Source organism: Rattus rattus, chromosome 9 (assembly GCF_011064425.1).
Source record: "Rattus rattus isolate New Zealand chromosome 9, Rrattus_CSIRO_v1, whole genome shotgun sequence".
NCBI classification, from domain to species: Eukaryota; Metazoa; Chordata; class Mammalia; order Rodentia; family Muridae; genus Rattus; species Rattus rattus.
Window position 1 is genome coordinate 90,799,865 of NC_046162.1, and position 15,885 is coordinate 90,815,749.

Consider the following 15,885-nt stretch of genomic DNA (forward strand, 5'->3'; position numbering starts at 1 on the left):
CCCCACACTCTAGCAATACTCTCCTTTCAGTCCATAAACATGGAGCAGCCGGGCAGAACAGAGCTCCGGCAAAGCTGCTCCTGCCTCTGCAGAGGGGGCAAGCTCACCCCAGGGGACAGCAGCCATACTTCTAGCCTTCAAACTCATGCTTTCTTTCTTTTTTTTTTTAAGGTTTATTTATTTTATGTATATGAGTACACTGTTGGTGTCTTCAGACACACCAGAAGAGGGCATCAGATCCCATTACAGATGGCTGTGAGCCACCAGGTAGTTGCTGGGAATTGAACTCAGGACCTCTGGAAGCACAGTCAGTGATCTTTAACCTCTGAGCCATCTCTCCAGCCCACAAATTCATTCTCTCCCTGGAACTATTTGGGAGCAGGACAAGCCCACCCTCACTGCCAAAAGAAGTCAGCCTCGGGGACATGGTGTTCTGTGACCCTGCCGTCTACCCCACCTAGGGCCACCTCTATCCTATAAAAGCTGATGCTGGCTGGCAATATAGCTCGGCTGGTGAAATGCTTGCCTAGCATGTGTGAGGCTCTGGTACATGCCTACCCTAGATCTCAGGCCGGGGAGGTGGAGAGGACCCGTTTAAGACCAACCATGCTAGGGGGCTCTCTTCAGCGGCACACATACTAAAGTTGGGACAACACGGAGCAGATGAGCATGGCCCCTGTGCAAGGATAATACAAAAATTCAGTGTCCCATATTTTTAATGAATGTATATACCTTACAAAACAAAGTTCTAAAAGAAAACACTTGTCTATATAGCCAGTTCCAGGCCAGCCTGGCCCACTTGAGACCCAGCTTCCAAAACAAAAGGAAACCCAAAACCCCAAACCAAAATCCAGCTGGCCCTGGTAACGCTGGCAGACGCCAGTTGGGTCCAGTCTCATCCCTATGGCAACAGCCCCTCCCTTGATGAAGGCTTCCTGACTCGTTTTCCAACACAGTATCTCCTTCCTTCCTTAGACTTCATTGTGGATTTTTTCCCCTGACATCTGTAAAATTATTTACAATAAAAGACACATTCGGCATTGGACCAACAAGATAGAAATAACCTGCCAAGGCAAAGGAGGGCAACAGCCTCACCGACAGACAGCGAGTACGTTCACAGCCTCACCAGGGGAAGTTCCAGTTAGCTGGTGTGCGTCTCCTCATCTGACGGAGATTTCACTCCATGAGGAAAGACCGGGTGCAAAACCCGAAGAACTGAGCCAAGAGTATAGATGCTACAAGAGTCTAGCAGCCATTCCCGGGGACTTAGTTACCAAGTTCCCCCCTCAGGGCGCGTCCCATAGCCTGGTGGGAGTGGGGACAGAGAGGAGAGACAACAGAGCTTGGAGCAGGATATCAGGCAGAGATGGAAACTCTAAGGGCAGAGGCTCTACCTTGCTCCAGAGGCTGAGTGTCCCATGTCTCCTGCCGCTAAGCCCCTGCCTGTGTCATAACGGGCCCTGCAGGTAGGGAAGGGCAGCCACTTGCCATCAGCCCAATACTGGCAGTATGGATCCAACCTGCCATCTGTCCTAGAGTACTTTAGATTAAGAACTTCTTCTGGGACTGGAGAGATGGCTCAGAGGTTAAGAGCACTGACTGCTCTTCCAGAGGTCCTGAGTTCAATTCCCTGCAACCACATGGTGGCTCATAACAATCTGTAATGAGATCTGATGCCCTCTTCTGTCCTGCAGGTATACATGCAGACAAAAAGCTGTGTGGTGTATACATAGTGAATAAATATTAAAAAAAAAAAAAAAAAGAACTTCCTTTCTCCAGTTGGAGAGGTGGCTCAAAAGTCAAGAGCATTCGTTGCTCTTGTAGAGGACCAGGGTTCCGTTCCCAGTACCCACCTACATCACAACCGTTCCCAACTTCTAGGGGACCTGATGTCTTCTTTTGCCCTCCTTGGGCACTGCACACATGAGGTACAGGGCCATACATGTAAATGAAATAACAATACATTTAAAATTAAAATACGTAAACATAAACAAAAAAAGTAAAAGCAAAACAAATAAACAACCCCCACTTCCCAGCACAAAGCTAAAGCCAAACACCTCCCTCAGGAGAGTAAGGACTGCATGAGTAACTGGAATGTAGGGGGAGGCAAGACTCGGGTGAGCGAGGCCGCCCCTGCGAAGTCCTCAGAGCAGGACGGGCACTCAGCTTCCCTCACTGTTGGGCCAAGAGACTCAGTTCCGGTGGACATGGAGGTGTCTGTATGTACAAAGGGCCTAAGAGAGAGACTGAAGCAGGGACTGAGAGGATCAAAATACACCCCAAATATGCTACTTTGACAAAGGACTATTATTGTTTCTTTTTCCCTAGATAAAGAAGACTTGAACCAGGCCCTTCCGCTCATGCTTGGAATCCCAGCCTCAGGAGGCTGAGGGAGGAGGGCAGCTCTGAGTTCAAGCCTAGAAGCTAGGCTACAGGGAGACTTCATCTCAGAAAAGGGAGGGAGAAAAAAGTAAAAAATGAATCAAAAAAGAGGAGGTGGAAGAAGAGGAAGAGGAGGAAGGGGTGGAAGAGGAAGAAGAGAGGAAGAGGAAGAAGAGAGGAAGAAGAGGAAGAGGAGGAAGGAGGAAGGGGAAGAAGAGGAAGGGGAGGAAGGGGAAGGAAAAGAGGAGGAAGGGGAGGAAGGTGGAAGGGGAGGAAGGGGAGGGAGGAGGAAGAGGGAGGAAGGGAGGAAGGGGAGGGAAGAGGAGAAGAAGGGAGGAAGGGGGAAGGGGTGAGGAAGAGGAGGAAGGGGAGGAAGAGGAGGAAGAGGAGGAAGGGGAGGAAGAGGAGGAAGAGGAGGAAGGGGAGAGGAGGAAGAGGAGGAAGAGGAGGAAGAGGAGGAAGGGGAGGAAGGGGAGGAAGAGGAGGAAGGGGAGGAAGGGGAGGAAGGGGAGGAAGAGGTGGCAGGGGAGGCAGGGGAGGCGGAGGAGGCAGCGGAGGAACGGGAGGAAGGGGTGGAAGAGGAGGAAGGGGAGGAAGAGGAGGAAGAAGGGAGGAAGGAGGAAGAGGAGGAAGAAGGAAGGGAGGAAGGGGAGGAAGAGGAGGAGGAAGGGGAGGAGGGGGAGGAAGAGGGAGGAAGAAGGAGGGAGAAAGGGGAGGAAGGAAGGGGAAGGAGGGGGAGGAAGAGGGAGGAAGGGGAGGAGGAAGAAGAGGGAGAGGAGGAGGGAGAGGGGGAGGAGGAGGAAGAGGGAGGAAGGGGAGGAAGAGGAGAAGGGGAGGAAGAAGGAGGAAGGAGGAGGAGGAGGAAGAGGAGGAGAGGAAGAGGAGGAAGAGGAGGAAGAGGAGGAAGAGGAGGAAGAGGAGGAAGAGGAGGAAGAGGAGGAAGAGGTGGAAGAGGAGGAAGAGGAGGAAGGGGAGGAAGAGGAGGAAGGGGAGGAAGGGGAGGAAGAGGAGGAAGGGGGAAGAGGAGGAAGAGGGAGGAAGAAGGGGGTGGGAAGGGAAGGAAGGGGAGGAAGAGGAAGGAGGAAGAGGGAGGAAGAGGAAGGAGGAGGAAGAGGAGGAAGAGGGAGGAAGAAGGGAGGAAGAGGAGGGAGGGAAGAGGAGGAAGGGGGAGGAAGAGGAGGAAGGGGGAGGAAGGGAGAGGAAGGGGGAGGAAGAGGAGGGAAGAGGAGAGGAGGAAGAAGGGGAAGAGGGAAGAAAGAGGAGGAAGAGGAAGAGAGCAACCACAAGAATTTGTAAATTTGTGCCAGGAAGGGTGTCCCACAAGGATGTGGGTCTTCAGTCTCAGCTAAAAGGCAAGAGGACAAGACCTAGGACCAGGACTACAGTGGGAGAGAGAGAGAGAGAGAGAGAGAGAGAGAGAGAGAGAGAGAGAGAGAGAGAGAGAGGCAGCGTGTGTGTGTGTGGGGAGTAGAGGCAGAGACACACAGACACACAGAGATCAGAGAAGGGGAGCGGGAGGGGGAGGAGAGGAAAGGAGGGAGAAGGGAGGGAGGAGAGAGGAGAGATTTGTTAGTTTAATTTGGGGCTCTAGATAGAGGCCTGGGAGAGAAAAGATCACATTCTTTCTCCTCCACACAGATCAGTCCACACTGCCCAGTGTGAGGGGCTAGCCTGCTGGTAGAGGGCTTGCATTACCGTACCAGAGACCCTGGGTTCGGTCCCTAGCAAGCTCCTCACAAAAAGCCAGAGTTCTGCAGTATCACAGTATTCCAGCCACATTTGTCTTCCTGGTCAAGGCCCTGGCAGGGGTCAGGATGCGCTCAGGTGTCCACCTCCAAGGAGCCTTCCAAACATCTCTCCCCGGGACAGGTGGTCTCCACCCTGCAGGAAGGCCTATGGCTGAGTGTTCCAATTAGGTAGGCGCCGTTGATGACAGGGGTGGGAACGAGGGTGAGTGCAGGTCAGGGATGTGGGCTTGGCCACCGAGGAAGGTCAGCACCCCTGGGGCGAAAGATATCAGTGAACTAAGGCCTGTTTTACAACCTGCAATTCCAGCCTGTTCTAGGCGCTGTGCTGGGTGCTTTGCAGGCCTTCCTGGAGAACCACACCAGTTACCACTCCCAGTTCGCGTGGGAAAGTGGCACAGATGGAAGGTTGAGGTTTTGCTATCGGCCCAACCAGTACTGGACAGGATAAAGAGGTAAACCCAGATCCCCAGGCCACAACGCCTTGCTCTCAAGTTTGATTTTACAGTTTGGGGTGGGTGGGTGGAGACTTGGCTCAGTGGCTAAGAGCACTGGCTGCTCTTCCAGAGGACTGGGTTTGATTCCCAGCACCCACATGGCGGCTCGAAGCTGTCTGAGATTTCAAATGCCCTCTTCTGGCCTCTGTGGGCACTGCATACACGTGGTGCCCCGACGTGCAGGCAAAACACTCAGACACATAAAATAAAAATAAATAAATTGGCTGGGCAGAGTGGTTTGTCTCTTTAATCCCAATACTTCAGAGGAACTTACACAGGATCTCTGTGAGTTCAAGGCAGCCTGGTTCCAGTTCCAGGACAGCCGGGGTTACATACTAGAGAGACCCTGTCTCAAAACACTAACTAATAAATAAACAAATATAAACAATTCTTTAAAAAATTTTTTTACAAAAGAAAATCACAATTTGGAACCCAGTGTGGTAGCATATACCTGTAGTCTCGGCTACTTCAGAAGCTCAGGCAGGAGGATTGCTCAAGGCAGAGGACAACAGGGAGACTTCCCTCTCCAGTAAACAACTTGAATGCTTGCTTCCGCAGCACAAACACTAACACTGCAACAGTACACAGAGCCTTAACAGGGCCCCTGAGCAAGGATGACATGAAAATTTCTGAAGGAGTCCATATGAAAAACTAACAAACAAGCATGGGTTAACTGCCACCAAGGCCAGTCCAGTGGACTCCCATCTGTCTACTTCCTGAAATCAATAGTGTCAATCGGGTCACAGGCACCACCTTCCAATCGCTGGCACTGACAGGGCCTGGCTTAGGGCAGCTGCGACATGCCCCAGCTGTCCACTGAGACATAGAGACAAAGCCCATGAGACTCAGAGGTAGGAGCACCACGGTTCCTGGCAGAAAACCAGTCTTGTCTGCTGCTATTCGTGAAGACAGGAACCTGGTGGGCCTCACTGCAGGTGATCATGACAGCCAGGGTGGAAAGGACACTGTGGAAGGAAGAAGGGAAGAGACAAGGAGGGACTGCTCCAGTGGCATCTATGACATTTAAGGTGAGGCCAGGGAGAGCACGTCCAAGTCACAGAGGCACAGGTGAGACTTAGGCAGCAACGTGGCCACTGTCATTAGAGATACCAAAAAGGGCAGGGGATTCCTGTGGGGGATATAAAAGTAGAGAGCCTGGGTGTGGCTGGGCTTCCTGCTAGCAGGTTTTATGATTTCTTTCCCAAGTGTCTGTACATAGTGTAAGTTTTGAGGCCTTTGAGCTCCTAGTGCTCCTGGGTTTCTAGGTGGGGACCAGTTCTTCCCCAGCACAGGTGTGACCTTCCCGTCCGGGATTCAGCCAGCCAGTGCATCCCAGTAGCTTCTGTGAACCAGGTAGGGGCTGAGTACTGGAGACACACACTCTGGAGAGGTACCAGATGTGGACAAGTGGGACTGGAGAAACGGTGCACTGTGCTGGGCATGACCTGGGTACAGGCAGGGAAGGCTTCCTGGAAGAGGCAACACTGGTGCTGGTGCCTGATTAGGATAGAGGGACAGGGTAGGAGAATCGTCTGAATGTGCTGGCTTGTTTTTGTCAAGTTGACACAAACCTAGACATATCCCAAATGAGGGAATCTTAATTGAGAAAGTAATTCAGTCAGACTGGCCTGTAGAGAAGTCTGGGGGTATTGTTTTGATTAATTATTGATGTGGGAAGACCAGGTCTACTGGAGGTTATGCCATCTTTGGGTCCATGGTCCTGGGATGTATAAGAAAGCAGGCTGAGCACCAGGGAAGCAGCCTTCATTCTTCCATGGTTTCTGCCCAGTTCTGGCTCCGCGTTCCTGCGCGGAGTTCCTGCCCTGACTGACCTGAGAATAGTAAGATGAAATATGCCTTTTCCTCCCACTGTGGTCTTTATCACTACATTGGAGAGCAAATTATAGACAGCAAAGAAGACAAAAAAGGCCAGGATGGCTGGGAACCCGGAGAGGTGGCAGGGACCAGGGCAGAAGTTAGGGCAGAGGTAAAACCCCATAGGGTGTGGTGAGAAGTTAGGACTTTGTTCTAACAAGATTGTAACAGGGGCTCGAGGCCCTGTCATTAAAGAGCGTCAACTCTTCACTGGGACCCGCAGGGCCCACATGGGATTAACAGCAAGATAATTCCTGGCCTCTTGGCTTTCATTCTGTGTCTGTCTCCTTGGTCTTAAGAGAGCCCTAAACACTATGACACAAGGATGAGTGGCCCTTTCGTTATCTAATGTTTCCTGCCCACCCCCTTCATTGCTGAAGTCTCCAAGATAAAAGTAACAGGGAACTTTTACTTGTTTTCTTGTCCTCTTCCAGACCCCTAGAGTAGCGCCCAGAAGTCTCCAGCCATGCCCTAAATCTGGATTCCAGAAAAATCCTAGCAGATTGATCATCCATGATGAGACTGGCCCACCCCTCCAAGCCGGAGCACTGCTCCCACGAAGGAAACTGAAGTTGTTTCCCCGCTACGTACGCAGAAGCAGTCATCTCCTAGGAGCCCATCTGATCTCAGAGCAACAGTGGGGTGATCCCTGGAGCCACTCTCCCAGCAGGAGCTGAGATGATGACCAGCTGCCAGTCTGACTAGCACACCTCCTTCTCTCCCATCTTCCCCCATGTAAGGCTGCATCTCAGGGCAGCATCTGCAGAGGGGCGGAGGCACTAGCTCTCTGCTGTGCCCTGTATGGCTGCATTGAACCTTTCCAGCACAACTTTCTTGGTTGCTCTCCCAGGCAGGTGGAGGGGTCCTCGTTTGTAGGGAGTCGGGACTCTGGCCTAGGGCTCTGCTAAGAAGACTTAGCAGGGGAAGGTCTCCAGCAAGAGCATTCTGAAGAAGGATGGAAGGACAAGGAAAATTCTGGGGAACATGGTAAAGGGAAGAAGCTCCTTGCTCTGGAGACTGGCCAAGGCCTCTCCATCAGAGAGGTGAAAATTCCCACACTAATTAACGTTTGGTATGGAGTTGCTGGCATGCTGGCACTGTCCCGTTCAAACATGGACCATCCACGTTAACAGTAGTGACTCTGGTTTAAGGCCTGATGCTTACGATCTTAGCCAGGGCCACACTCCTCTCTGATGATATTTTCTGGGGATCTCAAGGCCATTAATTTTGCTTACAGAGGAGACATCCTACCTCCTTGTATCTCTGTGACCTTATCGAGTATAAGCCCACCAGGTACCCCTCAGGAGCCATCCTATGATCTCACTTGGGTTTCTAAGCAATCCTTTGAAGATAATAGTCTCGATTCTCACCAAAGACCTACCTATGACTAGATAAAGACTGTGAAGTAAGTCTCTCTCAGAGAGTCCCACAGCTGTGCTCTCCGGTGTGTCTGTCTTTATTTCTAAGCAACCCTGCCCTCTCTCTTAACCCTCATGGTTAAAATCTATATTAAAATGCTCTATAATAAAAAGATCAACTCTGCTTCATCCGGCTTACCCTGAAATTCGTGTTTATTTCAAAGTCACAAATTCCAGTTTGGCCTGAGGTGAGGCCCTTAAAAGATTAGGGGAGCTCCTCAGGCTGCGATGGGCAGAGTGGAGCTGAGTCTCCTGCTTCTGTGCCCCTTGACAGGTTTCAGGTCCTGATGTAAGGGCCTGGAACGAAATTCTGGCAGTTGTGTGGAAGGTTTGTCGTAGAAAGGCAAGAGAGTAGGATATGTGTTGGAAGGCGGCTTCAGATTCTGCACTGGTGGGGAGAAGGGCTCAGGTGATTGAAAACATATTCTAGAACAAACCCACAGGCCTCTGTGGCGTTCCCAAGGAGGAAGGGAGGACAGACAGGAGGGAGGGAGGAAGCAAGGGGGGGTCATTAATGCAGGTGACCTCGGAACAACTAGATGGGAGGTATAGTCTGGGGTGGAGGAGGGGAGTGGACGGAAGAACAGCACCAGGCTGGGACCTCCCTCAGGCACACGTCCGCTAAGGCACCATCCACCATGCCATAGGCCCTTGCATCGTGTCCTGCGCTACCTCAGAGAAGCCAACAGACACAGGGAGGTCCCTGTCAGGAGCCCTGCTTTAAGTTCTCTGTAAGCTACATTGAGGAGGAGGTAGGCCTTGCTAAGACATCATTCAGAAAACCTGGTACAAAGGAGTGTGGGGAAGGACTCAGGGACTAGTCTAGGCTGAGGCCGCTAAAAAGACATGACAGCTGCAAATACCGTGTGATTCTGGCTTAAGTCTGAGGTTGGGGAACTATGAAAGCAGTCTATATTAGATAACGTGTTACATCCTTCCTAAATTTCCTGCAAGTGACAAGACCGTTGTGCGTATGTGGGAGAAGGCCCTCGGGCTAAGAGACCACCAAGAATTTAAGAATCAAGGCCATTCAGGAGGATCACTGTTTCAAGGGTACCCTATTCTACATAGTGAATTTGGGGCTAACCTGAGCTACATGAGATGCAGCCTCAAACAGATAACAAAGTTTAGCGTCAAGTGTCATTATATTTGCAACTATTTTTTTTTTTTTTTTTTTTTTCCGGAGCTGGGGACCCAACCCAGGGCCTTGCTTCCTAGGCAAGCGCTCTACCACTGAGCTAAATCCCAACCCCTGTGCAACTATTTTTTATACTGCCCATCAAAAGAGGCAAACAAAATCCCCAGCAGTAAAAACATACAAGCAAGGGCTAGCGAGATGGTTTAGCGGTTAAGAGCACTAGCTGTGTATCCAAAGGACCCGGGTTCAATTCCTAGCACCCACATGGTAGCTCACAACTGTCTGTAACTCAAGTTTCAGTGACTCCAATACCTTCACACAGATATACATGAAGACAGAGACTAGTGCATATAAAATAAAAATAAAAAGTAAAACAAAAAATATGCAAACAGGGGGCTGGAGAGATGGCTCAGTGGTTAAGAGCACTGACTGCTCTTCCGGAAGTCCTGAGTTCCAATCCCAGCAACCACATGGTGACTCACAACCATCTGTAATGGGATCCGATGCCCTCTTCTGGTTTGTCTGAAGACAGCTACAGTGTATGTAATAAATAAATAAATATTTTAAAAATATGCAAACAAACCACAAGTGTGTACAGATGCACACACATGTATTTGTGCACGCGCACACACACACACACACACACACACACACACACGGTACAACATGCTAATTGCATTCATTTATTTATTAACAAATGAATAAATGCATTTGTTTTGCTCTTATCATTCTTCTAAAAGTTGAAAACATTTTAAGTTAAATAGTCAGCACACAGCCTCCCAGCAACTCCTAGTCCTGGTCCTAGAAGGCCAAGTCACGGCTCACTGCACTCCAGGAATGCTTACTTCCTTAGCTGAGACTCCATGAAGCTGTGTCTATAGTACTGTGAATGCTTTGGGCTGGGGTACAATCACAAGCTGTGGCCAGAAGCTATCAATCAAACCACAGAAAAATATAAAGACGGCAGGAACCCTTGTGAGCGCACGGCTGGGTCAGGCAGTGGCCATTTGCAAGGGATGATGGGTCTCTTCTTCCCTGTTCAGTCTTCTATACTCAGAGAAAGCATTGACAGGAACTGGCCAGAGTGCAGAGTGGTCAGTTCACTGTGGCTTCATGGAACTGCCCTGGTCAGAGGCACAGCCTGCATATGGGAACTCTTATAAGCTAACAGGTCATTCTAATGTGTCCCAGACCTTGAGGACACTGGTTCCAATAGTGAATTTGTGTTAGAATTAGTTACCTGGAGGTGAGAGAGAAAAAGGAAGGAAGGAAGGAAGGAAGGAAGGAAGGAAGGAAGAAAGAAGGAAGGAGAGAGACAGAGAGAAAGAAAGAAGATGGATGGATGGATGGATGGATGGATGGATGGATGGATGGATGGATGGATGGATGGATGGCTAATCAAATGCTAATCTCTACGGGGCAGGACTCTGTTGCCTGTGTTCTTCTCGACAGCTTCCTGATTCGACTGTGCAGCCGAGCCTGAGAACACGGGCTTAGCCTGTGGTGTTCTGAGAGCTAACCTCTTGCGTGTGTACATGCCTGTGTGATGTTTCCCACGTGTGTCAGAGATTCACTTAACTCACTGATGGGGGAGGGCACTAGAACGAGCAGGTTCACCGTAGAAAGTTCTGGCTAATGAAGTCAGAACTCTGCCAGGTTCTGAAGAGGTGGAACCTGTGTGTCCACTTCCTACTGCTCCATGGAGCCCTGCAATGTGGCTGCTTTATAAACATGTCCCTGCACCTGAGCACCAGGACGGGGCTGTCCTGGAGGGAGGCACCGCAGGCCAGCACAGCCCAGGCTTCCCAGGGGATGATTAGAGCAGGAGGTGAGGGGGCTGGATGGTGGGGTGTGGGCGTGGGGGTGGAGAAGCCCAGGCAGAGGAAGTGAACGAAAAGGGCCTCCTCAACACCTATACTGCTCTGCTCTGCCCTCAGGTGCAGAGTTCAACTGCTTCCTGAAGATATTCTTCCAGAAGCTCTGAGCCTTGTTTTCCTTTTTGGAGGGAGCACGCACAAGAGGAATGGATTAAGGGCGGATCCTCCTGAGCTATAAACTCTCCACTCACTGCCGCACCATGCACAGAGGGTGCCACCCTGAAGCTCCGAGTTCTGCAGAGTTACAGTACTGTCTTTTAGAAACGAAGTATTCTTTGAACTTAGAAGAGCCATTTGTCATAAGCGTCCTCAAGGATGCTTCCTTCCAGATGAAGGAATGGTGGTCTTTAGTGGGGGGCTCTGAAGTGTTCTCAGGCTGGGTACAGGATAGAAAGACCTGCTCTGACAAGATGGGCTTTGCAAAAATCTCTGAATGCGAGTGGAAGCCATTTGGGGTCTAAGATAAAGTCCTGGTCCTTACCAAACCCCATTTGTCTTGGACTGTGTGTGTTAGGGAGGGAATGTTGTATAAGCACAAGCTTGTAAGGGCTTCAGGATGACCTGGAGGAGTCAGCCTCCTCTTCCACCTCGTGGGTCCCGGTGGTAGAACTCAGGTAGTCTTGGTGGCAAGAACTCCTATCCACTGAGGTATCTCAATAGCCCAAGAGAGGGATTTAGTTTTCTTTTGTATGTAGAAGTGTTTGCTCTTATGTGCGCGTGCACACCACATACGCGCCTGGTACTTGCAGGGGTCAGAAGATGGTGCCAGGTCTCACAGACAGTTCTGATGTATAGTTTGTTTCCCAGCATCCATGCTGGGCAGCTCATAACTCTGTAACTCCAGCTCCAGGGAATTGAGTGCCCAGTTCTGGCCTCTGTGGGGATGTGCACAAACCCACATATAGACACACAAATAGAACACAAATAGGATCTTTTAAAAAGGATCTAAGGCAGTATTGATGAGCTTCTCAGAGAGGAAGTTGTGGGTGTATCAGGAGCTTTAACATTTGTATCCTTTAAATGAACAGTTTGCACTTATGGAGAGCTGGGTGACTCTTCCCTAAAAAAACATCGGCATATATTCCAGGATCTGCAGTCATTCAGACTCAGAGGCAGCCACCCTTGGCATCTATCGCTCTCCTTGGATCTTGCATCACAGTCGACTAACCACAGGTACAAAACAAAATGCTGGGGGTACAGCCCAGTGGGAAGGCCTGTGCTTAGCGTATTCTAAGCCCTAGGTTCAAGATGGTTCCCAGCACCAAACCCCAATAGCAAACAGACCAATGGTAAAGTAGAACACACTTTGCTTGCCCTTACTCCTAAACTGTGAGCAGGAGGAAGTGTTTGCATAGCATCTGCATCACTTCAGGCACACAAGGAACCTGGAGGTGACAGCAGGGGACCTGAGAGGATATGCACGGGCTATATGCAAATACCGTGCCATTTTATACCGGATGCTTGAGCACCCACAGGTTTCGGTGTCCTTACTGGTCCTGGAATCAAGCCTCCGCAGATACCAAGGGCGGGTTCCCATTCAAATCCACTGCCATTGTTTGAAAACAGCCATGAGGGCTGGGTGTGGTGCTACACTCAGGAGGCAGAGCTGGCTGATCTCTGGCCCACATAGCCAGGCTAGCCAAGGCTAAATAGATAGAGAGACCCTGCCTCAAAGTGGGTGGAGGGGCATTAATCGAAAGGACATGCTTGTATTCTAATAAAACTTTATCTATAAAAACTTCTTGCTAGGCTGAATTTGTCCATCAGTGCCTGCCTGTTTTCAGTCAAGTCTTTAATCTACCTGAGAAGAGGGACAGGGGTCCTTTTTTCTGTATTTGCTATCCAATTTTCTCAACGTCATGAAGCCAAGTGCCTATTCTCGTTCCACCTTTATCCGTGTCGTGTTTCTGGGCTCTCTGTTCTATCTCTCCAGATGTCTATTCTCATGGCAGGACCATGCTCTTTGGTGACCGTAGCTTTGTGGAGTATTTGGCTACTGTCTGGAGACAGACTGAAGCACAAGTATGACTATTGCATTGCTTTTCCTACTTCAGAAAATCATAGTAAAGTGTTTGTGTCAACAGTGCAGAACATTAAGCGATAATGTGCTGTTCTGGTGGAACAAGTGAGGGGACGCCTGGAGAAGGGAGACTGCAGTGGTTTGGTGACACCAAAGTTTGGGGATGGGGAGCAAACAGGACTTGTATATTATAATACAGTTTGGGTACAATCGGTAAAATATAATTGGTACAGTCTCCTTGACTTCTTACATTAAAAACAAAAATACAAAACTATTAAAAATCTATTTTTAAAAAATATGTATTTTGTTGTTTTATGTGTTTTGCCTATACGTATGCATGTGCAGCACGTGCATGCAGTGGCCACGGACGTCAGAAGAGGGCACTGGATCTCCTGGGACTGGAGTGAGAGACAGTTGTGAGCTGCCATGTGGGTGCTGGAGACCAAATAAGGGTCCTCTGGAAGAGCAGCCAGTGCTCTAACCACTGAGCCAGCTCTCCAGCCCTAAACATGTATTTTGAGCTGGATTGGTAGCTCATGTCTATACTACCAGGACTGGGAGATTGAGGCAGAAGGGAGACTGTTATTTCAAGGCCAGCCTGGGCTACATAGTGGATGCCAGGCCAGCCTGGGCTTCCTACTGAGTCCAAAAACAGGTAGAGCCAGAGTGAGACCATGTCTTAAAGCAACAGTAGCAACAAAAATCTATTTCAAAAATAAAATCTGCACATCTTTTGCTATGATGATTCCATTTCTGGATATCTAATCTTCTAGTTGCTTACAGAAACCCTGAGGACACAGGTGCTGTCTGCTGTGAAGGAGGAGAGCTCGACAGGGCCCTGCCACTCTGTCCTCACTGTCTCCCCCAGCACGATGGAACCTTCTGGAGAATAAGACTGAAGCAGTGTGGTCTATGCACCCAGGCCTCCAGGAAGCAGATCCTCCTCTAGGGTGGGGCCAAGGGGACCCGGAGAAAGAAATGCCTAGGGAAGTTTTAAAACACAAATACCAGACGGCCTGTGGCAGTCAGTGGGCAGAACAGACGGCCCAGAAGGAAGACAACGTGACAAGGCCAGATCCAGACAGAACACAGCCTTCCCGTAACGTAGGTAGACGGGCGCTGGAGAGATCGTCATCAATCAGGAGCGCTTGCTGTCCGAGCAGGAGGTCTGGAGTTCAGCTCACATCCTAGCACCCACGTAACAGACTGCACACGATCCCAGCCGCACAGGTAGTAGAGCCTGTGGGCACTGTATGTCCTCTTTGGTCTCCACCACACACACACACACACACACACACACACACACACACACACACGTTAATGCAATAAAACTAAACAAACTAGGGGAGGTTTGACGTCACCAGTTTTGGGGTATGAGATATGCAGGTGGGACCCGAGGTCACATTCCATCCCCTGGGAGGAGGGACACTTGCTGTGGCTGTGATGGGGGTTCCAGAGAGAGAACAGCGGGAAACGGGGAGGACATTGGATAGGCAGCAGCTGTGACAGGAGAGGGCTCTGGAGAGCACAGTGCGGGAGGCTGCAACGTATGCGGGTACTGCGGGGACCCTTTGACCTAGGCTCCTTTAGATGAATGGTAGCACAAGACTCTGACACTGGCAGCCACGTGGGAGGAGCAGGTCAGCGATGCTGCTTGGTTTGATGAGTTCCTATTAATCTGCCCACATAGGTGGATGACCAGAATCATAGTTAGGTTTTGCCTCGCTGCCTGCCAAGGGGTGACCACAGCCCCTGGCCAGCAGACTCTTGCTTTGATGCCTGTGGGCCATGACTTCACAGCTCTTTACAATATGGACTGAGAGCCACACAAAAGGGAGGCAGTAGGCAGCCCTTGGAACAGACGGGGTGGGTTTGGGGGTGTGGGTTGGGGGCTTGTCCTGGAGACACCATCCCTGGATACCTTCTGACATCCTTTCACCAGACCAACGTTTCCCGAACTGAGAAATATGGTCAGCAGCACATTTGGCAATATATAGTGACATTTTCCCCAACGGCTGTGTCAAACTCTGAGGACAAGGGTGTCCTCCACAGTCAGAATCTAGTGCTGCACAGGAATGGTTTAGTAAACACACAGAATGGACTTGCCAAGGTCAAAGACCCAGGGTGGTGCCCAGCATCAGGGCCTCCATGCGACCCGGAAGAGGAGCAGAGGTAGCCTATCCCACAGCCAACAGGAAAGCGTTTTACAGTCTCAAGGTGACTCCCATCTAGCCACGATGCTGCAAGTGATGTCCATACCCTGAAGGGTTCATCTCCCTCCCTGAGGGTGCTCAGATGACCCTGAAGGCTTCATCTCCCTCCCTGAGGGTGCTCGGCCGCTGCACTGACAGCTGCGTACCATTCTCTACCTCCCCAACCCACCTGTATTCCCTGGGGACACACTGGAAACCCACAAAGAACCAGGATATGGCTGGCTTCCTGGTCTCGGTCCCACACTGACCTCTAGGGGACAGCTGGAGCACAGCAAGGTGCTGGGTACCTGGTCCATAGCATGGGGCTCTGCCTCCAGCGGGCTTCCTCATAGTCTTTGATGAGCTGTGGGTTTGCCCCATCTGTTCCAGGAGCTGGAATCCCAATGAATTCTAATGATTCACTCTGCCTGGCTGGTTTGGGACACCCAGGAGCCCACAGGCAGGAACTGGCCCATGTCCCCCAAGCTGTCTGGCTAAGTAGAACAAACCAAGTCGCCTGCCCCGTCTATGAATACGTGGCCTCAGTGGGTGCTCTGGCTAGAGCGGTGTGGAGGGCGGAAAGGGTTTGTTTCCCTGGAAGAGGCTTAAAAACTCGGAGCCACAATCACAGTCACATTATACATCCCCGCGGGAAAGAGCCAGGTTGTTCTGACTGCTGACTCCCTGGAACCTCTGGGTTTTGGGAAAACAAAGCAACAAGACCACTGCTTATAAAGAATT

The 15,885-nt window shown here is 50.5% G+C and overlaps 1 protein-coding gene and 2 non-coding genes across 3 annotated transcripts in view; 2 read left to right on the top strand and 1 right to left on the bottom strand.

Moving 5' to 3' along the window:
• The window catches only part of Rab11fip4 (RAB11 family interacting protein 4), a 105,284-nt gene that overhangs the window by 55,654 nt on the left and 33,745 nt on the right, over positions 1-15,885 (bottom strand).
• LOC116910634 lies at positions 615-717 on the top strand. Its single transcript, XR_004389172.1, has one exon. It is a non-coding gene; the product is annotated as a U6 spliceosomal RNA (small nuclear RNA).
• On the top strand, positions 5,171-5,273 carry LOC116910648. Its single transcript, XR_004389184.1, has one exon. It is a non-coding gene; the product is annotated as a U6 spliceosomal RNA (small nuclear RNA).